Below are 8,324 nucleotides of genomic sequence, written 5' to 3'. Positions count from 1 at the left end.
TTTTTTTTTCCTTTTTTTTTTTTTTTTTTTTTTTTTTTTTTTTCTTTTTTTTTTTCTTTCAGCTTTTTCCTCTGGGGAGGTTTCAGAGCTGGCACTAGCCATGTCCCAAAGAGACTGAAAAGTGAATGTGTGGTGCGGCTTTTCTGGCTCAGAGCAGCTCAGCGTGGTGTCTGCTGCTCCTTTATATCATAGAATGGCCTGGGTTGAAAAGGACCACAATGCTCATCTGGTTTCAACCCCCTGCTGTGTGCAGAGTGACCAACCAGCAGCCCAGGCTGCCCAGAGCCACATCCAGCCTGGCCTTGAATGCCTCCAGGGATGGGGCATCCACAACCTCCTTGGGCAACCTGTTCCAGTGCTTCACCATCCTCTGTGTGAAAAGCTACCTCATATCTAACCTAAATCACCCCTGGGGGGTCACTCAGCTGGGTGTGATGTGAAGAGTAGGTTCAGACCTGTGTGGCACATGACTTGGCCTACAGCATTCCCGTTTGATGTTAAATGTTCCTGTGGGAATGCGGTTTTTGAGGTAACGGTGCTTGTGTGGTGCCTGGGGGCACCGGTACTTGATTACTGGGTAATCAAGTTAGTGGTTTGGGGGTGCTGCCTGCTGCTGGATTTTGGTTGCCTTGAACTCTGTTTCCCACCTGCTTTTTAAAGGGTTCAGAGTAAAATGTGGAGAAACAGCATTGTTTGTGGCTGTGTGGGTATTGATCAACAGTCTGGGAAGAGAAACCTGTCAATTTCCCTTGCTAGTTTTAGGAGAACAGTGAATCGAAGCAAGTTGGTGGTCACTTTCTACAATAGCCTTGCATTCTGTCTAAATTCATCGTTTGAAATAGCACCAAGGATTGCAAGTATTTATCATTTTTGCCTCATGATGAAGTGAACGTTGCATGAATTATTGGCGTAGTCGTGTAATTTCCATTAACAGTAATAGGAGCTGTAAGCATGTAGAAGGAGGATGGCTTATCCTATGATCCAACCTATTATGAAGTATTTAACTGATTAGTTAGGGTGCTGCAAGCCACTTCATACCATCGGTGAACTCTCTGCAACCCCATTATCTTCATTAGGCTTGTGTGGGTGTAATTAATTGGTGTTTAGTTAACAGTCGTGTTGAATGAAAAGAATTTAGTTCTATTTCTCTTAGTTTTATTGGCCCCATAGTGCTAACAGGCTAAAGTGTAATTAAAAACTCACTAATCAAAGTGCAAGTAGCAAGCTCTAAGGAACTCACACACGTGAGGGAAAAGCATGTGGTTGGTGTGGATCTGTCCTTGCCAAATGAGCAGGTACAAATGATATCCTGCTGTAGTTCTTTTTCAGTCTTGAATTACAAAGGTGATTCAGTTATATTGTAGGTGCTTTTAAACAGTACCCAACCACAAAGGCTGCCATTACTGCTTTCCTAGGGGCGTCTGGTAACACTGTACTGCGATGTCGTCTTAACTGATTTTTCTACTCAAAATGCTTATAGTTATATTGAACTTTGGTTAGACAGAAAAATCGATTTTATACTCCTTTACAGAGAAGCCATATGTAAATTTTTATCTGCTTTTGATTTTGCTGTAGCTCCTTTGTCAGGAAATACCCTATGATCAGCTGCTCCTCATTTATGATACCATATTCTGTGCATTACTTTGTTTCTCCCAAGCTTTTTTTTTTTTTTATGTCTGGCTTGAGTCTTGTAGCAGTGATTATCAGCATACTGCTGGGTGTGCTAAACCCAAGTATGGTGTCACATGCCTATGTGTTGCATAAAGGATGTGATTTTTTCCATTCTGAAATGTTGCTATAAAGGCATAAATGTGCCCCTTAAATCAATTAAGATCGTGGTCTCCCTGCCATCTATGTTTCTTTAGGATTTCACAGAGGAGTAATGTGTGCCTATTCTGCTGGCAGGGTTCTTTGAAGTCAAGTCTGAGCTCATAAAAACTGCATGGCGTTTCCAATGAAATCAGGATTGCTGTTTTATCTTGGCAATACAAACACTCTTACACAAATATATTACTGGTTTTAAGGAATCCTCATTTCTTAAAAAGAGGATTTTAAGGTTCTTCTCTTTACGTGTAAAAATAATTCTAGTGGCTTTTTGGGTTTTTTTTTTTTTTTTCCCTAGATATTCTATATAGGGCAAACAAGTAACAAAGTTGAATACAGGGTTGTATAAAGGATCAAGACAAGGCTTGGGTCATAGGATGCAGCTACGCATAACATTTAGGTTGGACTTTCTGTCTAGATAAAAGTTACCCAAGAACTTCTGCAATGTATCTGATGGATATGAGGAAATACATGTTAATAATTTAGCTTGTGTTTTGTTTTTTCCTTTTTTTTTCCTCTGGTGTTGTTATTTTAATTCCCAGAATACTCATATAAGTGTTCATTTGCCTTGAGTAATTGTTCTCCGCTCCAGTGGTTACTTCAAGTTGAGTGGGTTTTGGTACTAATTTATTTCTGAAGTTGGAGGATTCTTCCTGTGGCTCTGTGTGGCTCATGCTGTGCAAGGGTGAGCCAGGCCTTCTGCAGAGGAGGCCACAGGCCTGCAATGTGAGAGCTGATTGGCTTTCATTTATCATTCCAGCTCTGAAGGTAATTTGGAACGTGTGGTACTTCTGCTCAAGTCTTTCAGCTGATTTTTCAGTTTACAAAAGATTGTCTTCACATTTCTGTGATGTAACTGTTTTTTACTGTGTAGGTTATTTTCTTTGTAATGCGCCACTTCTTGATGCGTGCTTTGATAGTTTCATTCCATGGCATCAGGAGTTCACTACGTGATTTCTTTGTGCATGCATTTTGAAGTACCCAGTATGAATTTTAAGACATTATTGAAGCCTATGTATTTCCAGGGTGTTGACACGATGGATTATAGAGATTTTTGTCTGTATTTTCAATAGGATACTCTGAAATGTTAGTACTCTTGTGAATATTTACAGAGTTAAGGTGTTACTGGGCTTTGTAAAACTCACATACAAACGTTTTTTATGACATGAGGAGTCTCTGTTCATGCATCAGTTATTTTGTATCAGTTATTGATACAGTTTCATAGATCGCATGGCAAACTGGCCATGCTGCATTTGGTACTTAGACAAAGCTGCGATCAAATTCAGAGGTGAGCAGAGAGCTAAAAAGTAGGAGCATCTACTTAAGTTTTCTAGGTCTACGGAAAAAAAACTTTTACATAAATCAGTGGAATTAATTCTTTCATTTTTTTAAAAATTATTTATTTATGGTCAGAATTATTTCCTTGGATGTGCTTTTTTTTTTTTTTAATTTGTGTGTTTTTATTTGTATAAATCTTTCTGCTTTCAAAGAGCGTTGCCAAAATTATTTTTAATCTGAATTATATTTTAGCTTTACCCTTTGGGTTTTCCCCTTTCTTTCAAGGATCTCATATTTTTATATTGGATTGAAAATCCCCTACATTTTCTCAACCATAGTAAAAGCATCACTTGTGGTTCCAAGTACAGAAAGTTTTGGGATGGTTGGAGGCAATCTGTTCCTGACTGCAGATCGAAGGCTTCTACGACTGAGAAGCTGAACTAGTGCAGGATATCTGTGCGATCCATGAAAATTAAAGTTTTAAATCAGATTTACGTAGGAGCTTGTAATAGTTGAAGTGTGAATATTGTGATGAATGAGCAATAGCATTAACTGAATTCTCAAGTCCCGTAACTTGCTGACAGGCTTTAAGAGAATCTGCTCTGTTTCTTTCCAGGAAAAGCGAAGCCGAGAGCAGAGGATTTTAAGGAGTTCAAATAAAAAGGTAATTTTCACATTACTGTTTAGAGCTGAGGCTTTTCTATGTCCTCTATTTTTTTTTCTTCAACACATTTTTTGGGACCAAACTGAGTATGGAAGAAAAGGAAGAATGGCATTTTTTTCCCCATGGTATATCTCCTGATTTTTGCAACCTTAATCACTTGGGGCATGTCTTGAACTTTTAACCTTCTTTCTCCAGCAATGATGCTGTGAATAATGGACTCTCCTGCTTGACACATAACTAGACTGCAGTTCAAAGTGGATGTCACAAACACTATTGCACCATCTGGAACAAAAGCTTGACCTATCATTTTGGGATAAGCCCACAAGATTGTATGAATTTATAACTGACTTCATGTTTGTATTAGAGATACCTAAGTAGTGCAATTGTACAAATATTTTTTTTAACAATTTTTGCCTCTCTTGATGGTATTTTTTTGCACAAAACCCCCAGATTTTCAGATCTCAGATGAAAGTGAGTGGGGGAAACCCCACACCCCCCAAAATGTTAAATATTTCCCATGAGGCCAGGGAAATGCTGTACTCATTGTGACACTAAAATTCTCTATTTCCTTCTATTTCTGTTAATGCCATTGTTACCTTTAACAGTTTACTTCAGTTTGAGTCTTGCTCTGTAAAAAGAGAGAAATATTGTTCCTACATACTCTTGGAAAAAATAGCAATAAGAGAAGCTGGATGCAAACTGGAAAGCTTTTGAGAGCATACCTCCTGAAGTACACAGTATTCACAGTTTCTTGCAAGATACTCAGTTACAAATCTGAATAATGTCCTGCAGCTGCAGTGAAGCACATCTTCTTTTGAAGAATAAATTTACTGAAAGGCATTCCTGTTTTGAGTGTACGTCATCAACAAAATATTGTTTTGGTAAATTCTGTGTGCTGATAGAATTATACTGGGAGCTACTTGTGTGGCTTGGCTGAAAGCACTGATTTGGAGTGAGCTCAAACACCTTTGACTCTCCTCAGAAGTCAGTGAGACTTACAAATCTGTAGCATTTCTTACAGAATGGCTTGAAATTAGGTGGAACTATGGGCATGAGGTCAGTCCAGTGGTTTTGCAGTCGTCTTTTAGGGAAAGAAGGAACTCTTATAGAGACAGTATCGCATGGAGAATAGTTTGATTTTCTCTTCTTTACTACCCCCCATCAATTATTTGTATGGATTGACAAGATAACCCCAGGCCTTTTCCAATCTGAACAGTCCCAGCTCTCAGTTTATCTCAATGTGAGGGATGCTCCAGTCCTTTGATCATCTTTGTGCACTGTGCTGAACTCACTCCAGTAACTTCATAGCTTTCTTGCGTAAGTTGCATGCATGGAAATTGTAAAGGTATATTTGGTGATGCTAGCGTAAGGATTTGATTGTTTGATGGAGGATAACTGGAACCATGCTTAAGAATAGAATTCAGTATCAGGCTCTGGGTTTCTATTAGGATTTATCAGAAAATCTATGTGTAAGCCACTGAAAATATTACAGACTCATTCATTACATATAGCATCGATAGGAATGTACCTTTAACTCTTGAAGACTTTTTAACAAGTCTTCTGTTTTCTAGTCTCCATTTCTTACAAGAGCTACTAAGAGCAACATGGGAGGAGAAACTGATAGAAATAATTGTTTGGAAGAAGTCCCTCTAGAACTGCAATTGCACATTTTGTGAAATGTGTGTAGAACAATGAAAAAAAACAGTATGAAAAACATACTAGCCAGAAAGCAGTCAGCACACCTAATGTGTCCAAACAGCCATTATGAAAACCAGCACTTTCCACAGCAAGGAAAGAGGATATGTTTGTTGTTAAGTGCTGATATCTGCCCATCAGGCCGAGGGAAATACCCAACCTGTACAACTGGATTTGTCAGAGTAGTTTGAAAAACATCTGCTTTTTGCCTTTGCCAGTTTATTGATACTCTGTTTCTTGATCCATTCATGAGGGGGATAGCAGTTCAATAACACAATCTAGAACACTTCTGGCAATGCATGCTCTGTTTCAATAAGTAACCATGGCATTATTTTGAGAAGTGCCTGTTCTATTTTAAAGTTAAATGAAATCCTAGCGCTTGTATTTTTAGAAGCTTAAATCCACAATGGACTATCAGATCATTTACTCTTGACCTCCCATGTATACCAAGCTTTGCATTGCTGTTTTTGCATGCGATTTAAAAGATTAAACAGTTTTAGTTTTAATTTGAGAATAATTGCTGCCTGCTTGCAGCATAATATCTTAATAAAGAGCATAGCTCTTAATTAAAAATTGTGTATCTTTTAATTATGTATTCTATGAGCATTGACTGTAACAGGCAAGAAAATGAGCATAGGAACATCTTAAATTCCCTGGCTACTTGTCAGAAGATAGTAGAGTTTTTCTTTTATGTTTTCTACTTCTAAACAGTCATTTTTTCAGGGCTGCCATGAAGTGTTTGTGAAGCTACTGCGCCAGCCTGCCCTGTGATGGGAGTTCATTCAAAGGCCATGTTGTTTCAGGACAAGCATCAGTAGCAATTACCACTTCCAGCTTTTCTCTGGAAGTGTGAGTTTTTGCCAGGGGCTCCAGAGTCGCTCTGCTAGCTTCGGCCTCAGAAAGAAAGATCGGTTATTCTCAGTTTCCTCTGTCAGTTCGTAATGCTTAAATTTCAGATCGAAGTTGTACTCTCAGTGGCTATTGTGGGGCTGTGCATATGAAAAATATCTGCATCTTTCCCGCTATGATCATCTTTCAGCTGATCGGTGTGTGATGCTATGTAAAACAACCACCATGCTTGCCTATGTTAGAGGCACTGCCAGAGAATAAAGAATTTCACTGCCGTGATGACTCAGCACATGAATAGCTTATAATGATCTGGTTCTCTGACCTTTTCCCCAGCCTCTAAGAAGCTTTCAAAAGCTATTTATTCTTTATGGAATTTGTGATTTAAAAACAAAACAGAAAAACCAACTTGACAGCTATGAATGACAGTACATGGAGATGGATTTAAAAAAAAAAAAGAATTCAAAATGAGAAAAGATGAGATTTTGTACAGTTTTTCAGATTTTTGTTCTGATTAAGTTTTACAGATATGGACTTTTTTTGCCTGTTTGCACAGACAGCCAAATAAATTGTGATCTGAATTTTGTACCAAACCTCTAAAACCTACATACTAAAGTGATGAAAATCATAATGCCTTTGGGTGCACTCTTGAATCAGTGCATAACATGACAGAGTTTTTGTTATAAGTTAATGCATGTTTCAAACGAAGACAGGAATTAAATATGGTCTCAAGACATTTCTGTTGGTTTGATTGTTGTTAGAATCAGTGTCAGTATGGCATTTTTATAAGCTGTTGCTTTCTAAAGCTATGGAGCAGAGCGACACAAAATATGGTCTTGTTAGTTGATAAGTCACTGTTAGCAAATGACTGATTTGAAGGGGATTAAACTCACTATTCAGTAACTAAACCCACTTCTTCAGGCCACTCCAGGCTTTCTGTGAGTCTCTTCTGCATATGCACAACTTTTTAAGGTTAAAAAGAAGTTACATTAGTCTGGTTTTAAGAACTGGAATAGGAACTGGGGAAAATGTAAAAGAGGCAATTATAGAATGTTATCCCTCAAAGCTAAAAGAAACAACGCATTAATTCAATGTAAATGGGAAAAAATAGGTCCTATGTGGATTGGTGTTTGTTTGTTGTTTAGCTTCTTTAAAAATAGTCATGAATACATAAAATATGTGAAAGTGATCCTCATAAAGCACAATCATCCACCAGAGCTGGCCGTGCCAAACTTGCTCTATATGCCCATATGCATCCATATATGAGAGCTGCTGCTTTTTTGCCTCCTTGTTCTTGAACTTCACTAAGAGCTTTCAATTGCTCTGACATTTTCAGCCAAGGAAGTAATAGTTGTTGCTGAGCAATATTCTACAACCAATTATCTTATCTGATCATTGGAGCAATCCTCGCTGGAAAGGCACCAATACGATCAAGTTAAATCATTACAGAAAGGCAAGAGAAACAGAAGGAGGAACAAGCCGAGAAAAAGAGGCTCATCTCATTAACGGGTGCCTATGCTGCAGGCTTCGGAACAGCAGACAATGAAGTTAGCATGTAAGACAAAGCTGTGGAGTTGCCTCCTGTAGCTGTTGACAGGTCTGAATCCTCTCTTCAGAGCCCTTTGTGGCTGTAGTGTGAGGCACCTGCAGAAAATGTGCCAAAACTAGGCAGGGAGCACGAGCTTTTCAATAGGCTGTCACCTCTCTCTCCCTTCACTCACTCCTCCGGTTCTCAGCAGGAGAGGAGAAGCCATACTGAAGAACTAGACTGGAAAATAGTCATGTGATGGGAAAAGGGGTTGGATATAGACACCTTACTGTTGCCAACTTTCTGTGCCTTTTACAATTCAGCTTCCTCAACCATTCCTGAGATTTACTCTCTTTGCCTAATACTGCTTTTAGTCTAATGCCTCTAAACAACTGCATTATAAGGGCAGGCAAGCCACCATCTGATTACTGTCAGCAAGTGCATTTTTTAATGTTTATGTTTTCCTATTTCTGCTCTGTAAAGGAAGAT

The 8,324-nt window shown here is 38.6% G+C and overlaps 1 long non-coding RNA gene across 1 annotated transcript in view; it reads left to right on the top strand.

Annotated features, from left to right (window-relative positions):
- Positions 1-6,323, top strand: part of LOC122175747 — a 6,979-nt gene extending 656 nt beyond the window's left edge. Inside the window, exons 2-3 of the long non-coding RNA XR_006177498.1 lie at positions 3,719-3,766; positions 6,185-6,323. This is a non-coding gene — a long non-coding RNA (uncharacterized LOC122175747). The remainder of the gene's footprint in view (positions 1-3,718; positions 3,767-6,184) is intronic.
- Positions 6,324-8,324: the final 2,001 nt, after the last annotated feature.

This window comes from Lagopus leucura, unplaced genomic scaffold (genome assembly GCF_019238085.1).
Source record: "Lagopus leucura isolate 7727_CA_CO unplaced genomic scaffold, USGS_WTPT01 Super-Scaffold_741, whole genome shotgun sequence".
NCBI classification, from domain to species: Eukaryota; Metazoa; Chordata; class Aves; order Galliformes; family Phasianidae; genus Lagopus; species Lagopus leucura.
This window is presented reverse-complemented; position numbering and strand designations above follow the sequence as displayed.